Genomic DNA, 14,401 nt, shown 5'->3' with positions numbered 1-14,401 from the left:
TTACATGTATGTGAATGGTAGCTGAAAGCCATGTTCCTCAGGAATCCAGTGTGCTTGTAAACAGACATTATGCCAGCCCACCAGGAGCAATGTCACACAGCTTCACCTCCTTAGGAAATCCACTAGTTCCATGCACTTAGCACCCTAGCAGAGAGCACTGAGATCAGCTGTGCATAGTCAAATTGACAGGCTACCTAATGATGAGGGATCTTGGTAAATCTCCCCTGTGGAGTTTACACCCCACTACCTCCAATTACCTATTACACTTTTGAGTCACAGTTCTTAATACTTTCTCAACTTGCTAGTAACATACAGAGAACCATATATGATATTCACCAATGACATAGCAATCCATAGATACTTGTTCAGAGTTGAAAGATGCAAGGAGCTACTGTGATTAATTTGTGTCGGGGAAAAGAAAGTGGCGTCCTTCAAGATACTGGCAATAAATGTGACAAATAAAATCAATCCTGGAGAAACAATAGATACTGATATGAACCATGATGGGGGTTGATGACAACTGTTTCAAATGATCATGGGGTTATGAAAGCTAGAATCAGCAATCATGAGGGCAATTAACAATCAGCTTAGTTTTGATAGGCAGCAGATATTAGCATATTAGCATAAGTCATTGCACAATATTATTCTAGAATCTGCCACATTAAGGGGAGATACTGAACGTCATTATGAAAAAGCCAGCAAATAATATTAACTGTGGTGTTGATTTGTCAAATGAATACAGTGTTTCAACCCTGCCGAGAGCCACACATCTGGGGGTACACTAATGCATTTATTGTTTTTTCTCTGCATTGCCACAGGGTCCCAAGATTGTTACACTATCACAGGTATTTGTAAATTGAGAGCTGAAAGTTTTTCAGTATGTCACCCATGTTTGGTCTTGCTGCATTGGGGACCTCACAGTTGTGAGCACATCTGACCTTATTGGTTTCTTTATGTGAGTTGATAAGGGGACGCGCTCAAGGGTCGATGCACCTTTTGATTTGTTTAAGATGTTCACACCTTAAGTCTGTACATATCATAAATATCATCAAACAAACAACATAAAAATCTTTGGAGTCAGTAACTTTCATGCACCATGACCCATTAGATCATGAATAACCACACCTTTTTGTGTCAGTTAGAAAATGTATTTCCCTAGGCTAATAATGCTAGTATCACATAAATTAGTCTAAAAACCACATTATATAAGTATATAACCAACACTGGTTGACCGAATTGTCTGAAGAATCACAACTTAACTAAAACAATAATGATTAATCCCTCTAAAGAAAAAGTACAAATGAACAATAAGATTAATTGTGCAATGGAGATAACATACATATGAATTCAGCAATTGAATAACATCAAATAGTGATTTAGTTGAGTGGAGGAGATCGCTCTAACATCAGATTAGCATCTGCATGTTTGGGTTTCATGCAAAAGATTTACTCAACATAAATTTGTAAAACATCAAACTATGGCTCTACCAAAAAGCAGCAGTTGGTACCTAGAAACAAAAGAAAAAGCAACAATAAAGACGTTAGAAATTTGATATACCTTTCCTTATGTATCAGCAAGCTGTGATAATCTTCGTTAGACATGCATCAGTTGAAGCAGCATCAGCAACAGGACATGAAAGGGGTAATGGTTCAGAATCGGGGGAGTCTAAGCTCTCCAAACCAATAGAAAGAAGTGTCTAGGGTAGGCAGCATTCAACATCAGAAGTCTAAGCAAATTAAAGTTAAAGATCAGAATTCGCTAAGTAAGAGAATTATTAAAGGGCTCTGCGCATCGAACGTAAAGGTGAGCACCAGCAATACGCATGGAGCACAGAAAGAAGTGAGGTGGGGAAAAGACTGTCACTAGAACTCTCAGTGCAGTGCGGTTAAATTAAAATTACCCCACATTGTCATTGGTCAACGAATCATGCGATAGCCATTAGTCCAATAAAATTATTATTACAAATCTAAGATATAACTAAACAGTCTTTAACACGTTGATGATTGGCTCCTCTTCTGTGCACATCATTCGACTCATCAAGAATCAACTTTAACATCCTTCCGTTCTTCCGTCAGCACATCCATTGTTAGTTCCTGGGAAAATCGCTTTCTCACACGCTCCGAATTAATATTTGTAACAGTTCAGGGTTCTACACACATTTCTTCACAAGTAAACAATTTGCTACTACTATGATTTGGTCAACGTTCAGTTAGCACAATACATCTTTATTATTCAGCAAGCATGAGATCATATTGTATACTGACATTGCATTTTTTAGATGAGGCAGTGCATTACTAAGGCCTAGACCTCGCTAACTTGAGCCCTACAGATAATTTAAGCAAGTACATAGTATTTATTCGTAAGTATCACATACTACTGCAAATTTCACATTCATATAAGTTCTTAATAAACATTAATACGATTTTAATAAAACATTACATAATAGTTGATGGCCATTCAAGTGGGCACATTTTCGAGTTGCACATTATTTTCTTTCTTAATTCATTTTCTATGCAGATTAAAAATACAGAATACATGAAACATTTATTAGTACTAATTTCAGCACTCACACAGTCACACTATGGGGCATATTTACAAGAAAGTGGTGCATCAGCTATGATGTGCATCTTTTTTTTTGTCCCCCTGCGCCCTGCTAATGTCACCATAGTAGTGCCACATTTAAAATGCGGCACACCATGGCGCACGTTAGCACAATAGCTTCAAAATGTTTGACACTATTGTGCCGCATTGGTCGACTATTGCCAAAACTGATGGCACTAGGCCAGCAATGTGTGGGGAGGCCTATTGGAAACAATGGGAGCGTCACTTTAATACCTGTCTTGGGCAGGCATTAAAAATGAGAGGAAAAATGGCTGAGTGAAATCTCGTAAATTTCACTGCACGATTTTCATGGGCCTCCCAAGAGGGTATGCCCCCTTTGCATACATTATACCTGGCTCAGGCATAATGTGGAGCAAGGGGTTACAAAGTAGCACAATACTTGCATTGCATCACTTTGTAAATCTGGCACTGGGAAAAGGCCTCCTTGGCACTAGGGGCTTGTAAATATGCCCCTATGTTTCTTCACTGCTGCCCATGCTAATTATCAAAGTACTGGTGCTCCACTTCAGAGTTTCCATTGTCTAGTGAACATGTAACACCAATGTGCACTGCTTAGCAGTGCACCCAGATGTGTTTTATGAGAAATAAACTTAGTAGTGCCAACGCTTACAGTAGTTGCACTGCACATTTTTACCAGCCACTTCATCAACAAAGACATTTCTCAGGTGATGACTCACTTCACACTATAGCAGTGAGGGTGTGAAGGGAGGGGGGGTGTATGGACTCCCTGAGTAGACGTCTGGCCTTTCATGAAGCAGCTTTTAACTTTGGTCCCCCAAAGCAGGTTGTAGTGACCTGAGAGGCAAAGCTGTCAGCCTACTCGTTGACATATCTGTCTGCCACTAGATGCACAACCAAGAAAATGTGAAGGACTCCTAATCATTAAAAGGTGCCAATAATTACCTCTTCCCTACAGTGTATAGCAACTCTGTCTCCCATTACAAGGTATAGTCTATGCCTCACAGGCTGGGTAAATCACATATTGTGCTCTGAAATGCATGGACCAGGGTACTCTTGAGTTTCTGAACCATTATGATGTGCCCAAGTGTCAAATCTGTTGAATAGGTCATGAAATGATTGAATAACAGATGCACTAACCTGTAGGTATCGGACCCAGCAGGAGCGATGGTTCTGATGTCTTGCCACTTATGCTGAATAACGCTTTCTAGGGAGAAGGTATTAACACACTCTTCTCCACGTGAGCGCAGAGGATAAAGGAAAAACAAAGAATATGTGAGATGTCCCTGGTTTGGATACTTCTGCTGTTGCCCGTCTGTGTTTCTTCTCCCTATCTCATGCAGAGAGATGTGTCTCTCCCATTTCGTTCCGGTGGTCAGCTACCACTGACTCTCAAATAAGTAACAGTACAGGGTTACAGTGGTTTCAGAGTAGGTTTCTACAACATACTGACATGCATGCACTTTGATACCTTGTGGTTTGATCAAATAAATCTTGGGCAATAGTCGCTAATATAAATATTGCTTCTAGCAACCTGTTTCCTCACAAGTTCTACATCAATGCTGTTTGTGGCTGATGAGATGATCTCACAGTTCAAAAATCGAAGGGCAAGAAGGTAAGTACTTCAAGTCTTAAGATCATGACAGGCCAAATTATAAGTCTGCCCCCAAAGAGTTTCTGCACCTTTGGCGCATGCTGCAAAACCATGGGGGGAGGGTCCAAATACATCTCAGAACAATGGGATGGAAGGAAAGCCCTGAGTATTTTCTACGGGTCATGACAGTACACCTCTTCAAAGCTCAATATCCCGTCTGTGGTTTTGGTTTATCCAGATCTTCCTTGTGTAAATTGTTCACAAGTCAGTTGACATTAAGAAGGTTTTCTGATTGTTCCTCTTAACATTTTTCTCACCCAAATTCATCTAAGCCACTAAGTAAAAGACCCAGCCCCTGTCCACTTCAGAGTCTAGAATCTCTCAAATGACCTTCTGCAGGTACTGACTACAGGTGTGCATGTGCATCCCAGAAAAATGGGATAGGAGGAAGGCCCTGGGTATAGCCTATATTTATACATGCATACAAATCCCGGAGTATTTTGTATATACATATATAATCACTGCAAAAATGAAAGGTTACAGGGACGTTATAGTTAGGAAATAGAATTTTAAAAATCATAGAAATTCACTGAAAAAAACAAAGGTTACTGGAACGTTGTAGTTAAACTCACATTTTAAACGTACAAAACCATAGAAATTCACCTGTTAGAGTTATCTCAAGTAACTTTAACTCATGTTCTAAGGTAACTATAACAAACACCCTCACCATGCACAGTTTGTTAATAAAAAATGTTACTGAAAGTATTAGACTGATATTATCAAAGATGTCATGAGTGCCATAATTTGTGGGGTAATTAGCAGTGCATGGCAAAGGACACACCTTGAGCAGAACCCTCAACTGTCAGTCTGAAAACGTAACCACTAGACCACAGGTGATTCCTTATTATACTTTCTTCAGACATAACTATGACATTCAGCCCATACACTTCGAATGGAAAGGCACATGAATGTTCCATCACTAGGAAGGTTTAACAGTCTATACACTAGTAAATGAACACACCCACTAGTCTTTGAACCATCAACCTACTGACTGACAGTACAAGCGCTTTACCAGTAGATCAGAAGAGACTTGGTTCTGCTCTGCATCAAAATGTAACTATAACATTCAACCACACGTCTTGAGAGTCCAACTCTTTGACGTCATTGCAGTGAGAGACCAAGCAATGACAATCTCTCACTCTCTCTCCCATCCCATTATGGGATGGAAGACAGAGAAAGAGAGTGACAGGACCTTGGAGGGAGCCTTGAGGCAAAATGAAGTATTTTTGTAAATTGGTCTTGAGTTATTCTTTTGAGTGTGTGTCCACATTTATTGATACTGTGAGTACAACAAATGCTTAGCACTTCTCCAAGATTGGCCTAACTGCTCGACCAAGCTACCATAACTATTAGAGCATTAGGTGTTCTAGTTTTTACCTCAGTAAACCAAGGTGGGGTTGCTTGAACTCTCTCTCTGCACAGTGCACATCATTTATGGACACTATATAGAGAGCCAGCCTCCTACAAAAACACATAGAGGGTCATCATGACCCCGACGGTCAGAGCTAATGTGGTGGTAGGACTGCCAACAGGCTGGCAGTAATTACCGCCACATTGTGACCTTAGCGGGCAGGCTGAAGCCAATGTACCACTCCGACCTTAATGGTGGTAGCAGCCGCCAGGCCGGAGATAACAATCTCCAGCCAGGCAGCCGCTATTGTGCCTCTGGCAGTATAATGACCCGGCCTACTGCCATGGATTTTGTGGCGTTTGTAACGCCACGAAAACCAAGGCAGTAGGCCCTATCAGTGACAGTGAATTACTTCCCTGTCACTGATAGGAGGCCCCCTTCCCCCAAACCTCTCCAAACACCCCACAACCCGTCCTACATCCATGCCCCCCATTCACACACATACACAGACACACACTCATCCACACATACATACATGCATGCATTCATCCATTCACGCACACACATCAAAACATACATGCAGACACACATTCACATACATACCCCTGTTGGATACCCGATTTACCTGTATTTATGGAGTCTCCCAGCAGGGGACGAGATGAGGAGCTGCTACCACTATCAGCGCCCGCCAGCAGAACACCGCCAGTCTGTATTATTTTTCATAATACGGGTGGCAGCAATCTACTGGCGTGGCGCTGCTGGTGGTAGTAGCACCACCTTACTGCCACCTGCCAGAATGGCCACAACCGGAATTCTGCCCTTCTTGTGGTAGAAATCTGGCTGTGGTCATATTATGGCGGATGGATGGTAGCTGCAGCGGTAGGCAGTTTTTACCTCCATTGTCATAATGGGGGCCAGAGTGTCTTGACTCCTCCAACATACCATTGCATCAATGAAGTAAGAGACCGCAAACTCCATATAAGTTAATCATTCCAAAAAAAGAAAGAGAAAAGGACAAAGAAATGTATAACCAACTATTGTCTATGGTGTAGTTAAGTAGCCCAAATGGCTGATCCCAGTTGCTTGAAATATTTTCAACCCAGCACTCTTCTTCTGCTTCCAATTCTGCGCAAGTAGATTAGAGAGAAAAAGAGAGAAAGAGAAAAAAAAGAAAAGCAATTTAAATTCAGACCCTGGGTCAGGTCAGGGATGAACATACAAACACATAACCACCCACATAACTCAGAAAAGACTGATTAAAAACAACAAAATAACTCTAAGAACTCCAACCGGGGTTGGAGCACCCGGGAGAAGGAGAGAGGCCCTAAGACCCCAGGCACCCTGCAACATGTGATGCCATAACTTTGCATAGAAAACAGGCAGGAAAACCCTGTAACTCAGGTGGGCTACTAACTCCTCATCTGTGTTCAATCCATGTGGCATCTTGGTATTTAGAGAAATGATATACTGGGACTCTAATCTCCTAAGCAACAGCGTTGGGTGTGCCATCCCACAGGCTGCTGCTTCTACCAAAAATGAAGGATCAATAAAAAATGCACATTACTTTGCACATTTGAGGTGAACGAATCTAGAGTGTCGCTGGGATTGCAGGGTGCTCCTTATTGGAGTTGCTCTCCACCTAAACTTGGGAACTACCCAGAGTTCTCTCTCCTTTTTTGCATAATTTATTCATCACTCTAACCCTGAAAGGGTTTTGTTTTAACTTATACTGGGTACTCCTTTGTGTCTTGACAAAGCTCATCCTCTCTGAAGAGCTGTAATGATAGCAAGGCACATGTCAGGGGTTGGTTTTACTCGTTCCAAGTTGGCTTATTTGGTATTTTACCAGTCCAAAGCTGTAATACTGTGCCTGGAGTGGCTAATGACTTTTGTCATTTTACAGCTCAGCTATGATGGCACTGTGCCAATCCGATGCTTAATGATTTTGCTGTACAAATGCAAAAGACTTTGTCCTTCTCTAGCTCAGCGTGCATAGCACTGTGCTGATGGTATGCTTAAAAGCCTTGCTAGATAAACAGACATTTGAGGTGAGCAAATCTGAAGTGTCACTGGTGTTGCACGGTGCTCCTTCCTGGAGCTGCTCTCCACCTAAACTTGGATACTAGTGGCGGTCGTCAGTAGGTCATTATAGTTAGGGCCTAGTTTCCATAAGAAGAGCTTTTTGTGTTTTGTCTTGCAAATAACTTTGGGATTGCTTGATGAAGCTTCACAAAATGTTCAAAACATATACTTCAGTGGGTTGAGCTGCTGTCTTGAAAGTTTTGGGGTGATCGGTCAAGCAGGAGCTGACCAAAGGGCAGATTCCTAAACATGGTTTCCCCAATCATTTTCCCTTGGGGATTTTGAACACTGGATTGAATTACACCAAATTTGGGAGAAAGCCAACTCTAGGTCCAGAATTTGTGCTTTTTGTGACTGGGTGTAAATCCTTTCAGTAGTTGTGGTGTAATTAGAGATTAAAAATATTGGGGCTGATTTAAGAGCCACTAGCGCCACCAGAGCATCACTTTTCATGATGCTCCTGTGGCGCTAACTACTGCTTCATATTTACAAGGAGGTGTAATGCCACTTTTTGTGGCAACGCCAAAAACTAACACCATCCCACGGGTGGCATTAGCATGGCAAAACAAGGAGGAATGCTGTTATTCCTCCTCATTTTTTGCTTTTTCTATCTTTGCTGCATTCAGCAACACACATAGAAGAAGCAAAATGCAATGGATGAGTGTTTATGTGCAGGAAGGTATCCCTTCCTGCACATAAACAATCATTCCGAAATGATGCTTTGGTACATCTATGCATTTTGCAGCACACATCGAAGTGCCAAATTGCCATGACAGATCGTTCATGTGAAGAAGTGACACCTTCCTGCACATAAACAATCCATCCCCATAACACAGGCGCCCTTGCACTATGGTGCAAGGATGCCGGCGTTGGCGCAGGCAGTTTAATTCAGTGCAGGGGAAAATGCAGGGGTGCACTGTATTCCTGTACATACTGTGCATCCCTGCATTTAAAAAGTGGCGCAGAGAGGCGCTGCTATTTTTGGAGGAGCACCGCACTGTTCCACTTTGGCATAAATCAGGGCTATAGATATCTAGGGACATGGATCCTCCATGGATCCAACTGTCCTCATGCTGATACCTGATTGGCTGCCAACACTTCACCAAGGAAGTGTAGGCAGCTATGTTGGGACAAGGCTTTTGCTGAGTCCCACAAAAAAAGTTTTTAAAAAAAGAAAAGAAAAGGGGCCTGGGTAGGGTAGGGTCATCCTGAATGCCTACCCATCATATAGGGGTTGCTCACTGACCCGCCAGGACTAAAAAACATTTTTATGTTAAATGTCAGAAAAATCTGCAGATTTTTCTGACATTAAAAAAAAGAGGGCCTTCCTCTCTTTTTATAGGGTTGAGCACGCAAAGCGCTCTGTACCTGGTCTAATCTCTCTATGGGCTTTTAAACACGCCCATAAGTTTGGTTGGTGCGTGGACTTGCCTTTTAAAATTGGCTTGATTTAATTAGCGAATGGCATGCACATGTCATGCCTTTTCCGGTGTTTAGCCCTTCTCGAGCACACCGGCCAACTAGTGAAAACATACTAGGCTCGATGTTTTCCAACTGGCTTCTGGACTAATTTTTCTTTTTATTTCGAAGGTAGCATGATCTTGCTGGGCAGTAATCGAGCGCTTTGCATGACATCAAACCTTTATATGGATAATTGCACCTTTGCCGGTTACATGAATAATCGCACATTTGCCGATACGTTTCACTGCAAGTGAACTTCTGTTTCCTTTTGTGTGTCTCCTTCGTGCTCATGCCAGCTGTCGGCTCCTTTATGTGAAACTGTTTTACTTTTCATTTTATGTGGCAAGAAAAGTATGGTTCGGAGTTTAAAACGCGAATAAGTCTAACTAGAGCAAACACGAGACCCATTGGATTGCAAATGCTTGTTAATTTTGCCCCTGGGTGGGTCAGGTCCCGGGCATTGGGGGATTGAAAGAGGAGGGGGATACACCCGGCCCCTCTCCTAGGGCTTTAATTAGCCCGAGGTCTATCACCGCCCCAGGGCCATGATGTAGACCACCACATTCCGGTTCAAAATCTTTATTTAAAATGGGGGTAGCCAATAAGGCCTCTCCCACAGCCCTGGGGACCACAACCTCCACAGGGCTAAATCTGAAATGTATGCGGGGTGCCTGTGCAGCACCCTTGCAGCCCTTGGGTCCGCCACCTACCCAGGCAATTTGTTACAATTAAGGGGGTGCTGCATGCACCCCTGATAGCCCCAGGACTGTTACCTCGCCGGAGCTAATATATAATAGGATGAATGGGTCTGTTGTGAACCACCAGCCCTGGGGACCATGTAGGGCAAGCAGGAGGAGCAGTTGCAGCACAACAGAGCATAAAGGGCAGCAAAATGGACCATGGAGGACAGGAGGGAGGAGATGTGGCATGTAACTCCGACAGGTATGGTGGCGGTGTCAGGAACAGGCGGAAGTCATCTGACCATGTTGGGCAGGTGGGAGGGGCAGTGGCAGCTCAACAGAACCCTCAGAGTAGATAGGAGGGGGAGAGGCAGGTCAATGAACATGGTGGGCAAAAAGGAGGGAGCAGACTAAGCAGGAGGGCAATGATGGAGCACAGAATTGGGCAACGGAGAGCAGGAGGAGTGGGCAGGGACATTGACTAAATGGAGGGCAGTGGCAGCAGATCAGACCATACAAGTAGGAGAAGTAGGAGAGAGGGAGCTGATGCGTGGACTGAGATAGCAGAGGATAGTGAGGAGGTGGATGGGGCAGCATGCTAACTGTTCAGGGAAGGTGCAAAGGGAAGTGGCAGAACAACAGCCACACAGAACTGTAATGAGGGAGCTGCGGCATGGGCTTGGACAATGGATGGCAAGGAGGGGGGCAGAAGCAGCAAGTTTGGGGGTTGGCAACATAATGCCAGGCCAGGCGCCCAACCCCCCCACCGTTCATTGCGATAGGCATCTCACTAAACTTTTAAAAACTATATAAATTTACTAAAAAACAAAGGTTAAAGGGACCTTGTAATTAGGAAATAGAATAAAAAAAACTAAGGTTACAGGGGCATTAGAGTTAGGTTCAAATTTTGTACACACAAAGCTATAGAAATTTAGCTGTTATAGTTATTTCAAATAACTGTAACTTATGCCCTAAGCCCTCCCAATGCACTGCTAATAACCCCAGATATTAAATCACTTATGACTTATAAAGCCCAAGGAGGCTTGTTGCATGCTTAACTCTGAGGTCAAAATTTGCTGTGTATATATGACATGCCTCTTATGACCGCAAATGAAACAGATTGAAATATAAGATTAGGCAGTATCAGACATTTCTCAACTTAAAGCTATAAAAAACTGTTAAATAACTCCTGTTTATGGTTCCCTATAGTGTAGTTGAACAAACATGCCCTATCTCTATAATTAAGGACAGCTACTGTTTTAACATATAATCCTTTTTCCTAAGTACAATCAATCATGTGACATCAATTAAACAAATTCAAAAAGTTCAGAAAACATAAAATACAACATACTGCCAAAGAAACAAATAATCAAACCAACTTAAGATGTCTTGAAAAAACTCATAACCTTCATTAAGGTCTGCCACTCCATTATCTTATGTTATCAGGTCCTGCAATAAAAAAAGATTCAAAGTAACTAATCACCATAAAGTGAATCAGAAACCCTCACTCTATAGTCAACTGGAAAGAAATAGCCCTAGATAAATACATTGAGTTCAGCATCTCCATTCAGGCTTCTTCATTCTAATGAATCAATTTTCTGCATATACCATTTTTCTAAACTATATAGGTCTTTCTCTCTATTGCCTCCTCTAGGATTTTTGGGAATATTATTAATCACTAACTATTTTAGTAAATGGGTATTACCATGGTGTTCCTTCCAGAAATGTGTGGCTCTGGGGTAACTTATATTTTCATTCTTAATAGCCATCATTTGTCGTACTACCTGCTTATGAGTCTGCAAAATCATGCTACCTCAGTACATTTTCTCACACTGACATTTCATCAAGTACACTACAAATTCACTCCTACAAGTTAGGTTTTTGGTAATTTTCAGTTTGTTTCCAAAAGGTTTGTGCACCGAAGTAATAGTGGCACAATGCTTATAGACCTTGCATTTATTACACTTCTGGAAACCTCTACTAGGTTTTAACCACTGTGTTCTCCTGCTCCTTATAATTTCTGACCAACCCATCTCTGAAAGATTTGTCTCTTCCATAATTGATAACTTGTTTGTTAGAGATGCTAATGGTTTTCACTCCATCACTTTTCAATAAATGCCAGTACTGTTGACACGTGGAGCAGGGAAAATTATTCCCATGGAATTCATCCATGAGCAAGCATCTGAAAACTATACATTAGTGCCCATATGACAGGCTGATGACAGAAAAGGCTGGAGGTGGACCATCATCAGAAGCAGGACCATATGCACAACCATTGACACCTCAGGACACGATCACTATCCCTGGATTTTTGCAATCATTTTCTGAGATACTGACACATTGCAGCAAATGCCACATGGCTGTGGGACTCAATATGTCTTCAGTGACTGAGTATATGAATGCTGTTAATAACAATAGCTGTTAACCTTTTTTTGGTCCTCCCTATTTGATGTTCCATTGTTTGCAAAGACTGAAGCCTGTTGCCTTCCCTTACACCTTTTACAACCCTGGTTATTTTTATTCCCAAACAAAAAATCCCCAAAACATATAAAACTGTTCCAAAACCTATACAAAAAATGGTGCTTTTTAGAACCACTTTATCTGGTCAAAAAAAGAGACAACTTTATGTTTTATGTTTTTGTAAAATCGTGTGTTTAAGGTTTTGTGAGGTTTTTTTTAATGTAAACATGCATGATACCTCACATAAAGGAAATTAAAGTAGTACATCTGACTAGGTCAATATTCACTAAAGGGAATAAACCTATAAAGTATTGAAGAAGACAAAAGCAAATGTTTTGCCTTATTATCTACTAAAATGGAAATGGATGTGTAAGTGGCTGTATGGGTGTTTTAGTGGTTGAGTCAGTGGCTGCATGGGTGTATCAGTGCTCTTGTAAGTGACTCTCTGGGTAAGTGGGTGGCTGCGCGGATGTGTGAATGAGTGTGTGAGTGTCTGTATGGATGTATGAGTGTAAGTGAGTAGGTGTGCGCATGTGCAAATGGATGTGGGAGTGAGTGTATGGGAGTGTAAATTGGTGTGTACATGTCTGTGGCTGCATCACTACTTGTGTAAGTGAAAGTATGGCCCTCATTTCAACCTGCCGCCCGCCAAGTTGAAACCGCCGGGCGGCCGCCAATGCAGCCGCACTCCCGCGGGGCCTATTTGGAGATCCCCGCTGGGCCGGCGGGTGGAAACCTGGTTTCCGCCTGCCGGCCCAGCGGGGATCTCGGCCACAACACGGGAGCCGGCGGTGTTGCGGCTGTGCAACGGGTGCAGTTGCACCCGTCGCGCTGTTCACTGTCTGCTATGCAAACAGTGAAAAGCTGCATGGGGCCATGGCAGGGGGCCCCTGCACTGTCCATGCCAGTGGCATGGGCAGTGCAGGGGCCCCCAGGGGCTCCGCGACTCCCCTTTCCGCCAGCCTTTTCATGGCGGTTCAAGCTGCCATGAAAAGGCTGGCGGGAGGGGGACTAGTAATCCCCTGGGCAGCGCTGCAAGCAGCGCTGCCCTGGGGGATTTAAACAGCCGGGACAAAAGTGGCGGGAAACCACCGGGACAAAAGTGGCGGGAAACCGCCGGGACTTCTGCTGCGGTCGTAATTCCCAAGGAAGCACCGCCAGCCTGTTGGCGGTGCTTCCGACAAAACAGCTGTGGCGGTCAAAGACCGCCAGGGTTGTAATGACCCCCTATGTGTGTGTTAGTGGGGATGAAAATGTATGTGTGGGTGTATAAGAGGGTGTGTCACTGTGCATGACTGAGTGTGTGACTAGTTTTGTAGGCCTGTGAGTGGCTGTCTGCTTGACTGTATGGGAGTGTGAGTGGCTATGTAGGTGTGTAAGCAGATATAGGAGTAGTTTTCTGAGTGTGTGAGTGAATGTGTGAGTGTGGGAATGGGTGTGTCAGAGGGTGTGTGAGTGTGTAAATGGGTCTGTGAGTGGGTGTGAGTGTGTGAATGGGTGCATGTGTAGGTGTGTGAGTGTGTGAATGGGCGTGTGAGTAGTTTTGTGGGTGTGTGAGTGGGTATGTCAATAGCTGCATGGGTGTCTGACTGTGTGTGAGTGGCTGTATGGGTGTGTGAGTGGATATATTAGTGGTTATGTGCGTCTGTGATGGGGTGTGTGAGTGGCTGTATGGTTTTGTGACTATGTGACTAGGTGTGTGAGTGCCTGAGTGGGTATGTGAATGGCTGTGTGAGTGGTTGTGTGGTTTATCAGGTGGTGTGTGAGTGGTTTTGTTGGTGTGTGAGTGTTTATATGGGTGTGTGAGTGGTTATATGAATCTGTGTTTAGGTGTGTGAGTGGTTATGCAAGTTTGTGATAGGTTGTGTGAGTGGCTGTATGGGTGAGTGGGTGGGTATGTGAGTAGCTCTATGGGTCTGCGAGTGGGTGTATGAGTGGCTATGTAGGTCTCTGAGTAAGTGCGTGAGTGGTTTTGTGGATCTGTGAGTGGCTGTGTGAGTGGTTTGTGGGTCTCTGAGTGGGTGTGTCAATGACTGTATGGGTGTGTGACTGGCTTTGTGAGTGACTGTATGGATCTGTGAGTAACTGTGTGGTTCTCTGAGTGCGCTAATGGATGTGTGAGTGGTTTTGTGG

Source organism: Pleurodeles waltl, chromosome 11, assembly GCF_031143425.1.
Source record: "Pleurodeles waltl isolate 20211129_DDA chromosome 11, aPleWal1.hap1.20221129, whole genome shotgun sequence".
Taxonomy (NCBI): Eukaryota; Metazoa; Chordata; class Amphibia; order Caudata; family Salamandridae; genus Pleurodeles; species Pleurodeles waltl.
The sequence above is the reverse complement of the archived record's forward strand: the minus strand, read 5'-3'. Positions refer to the sequence as shown.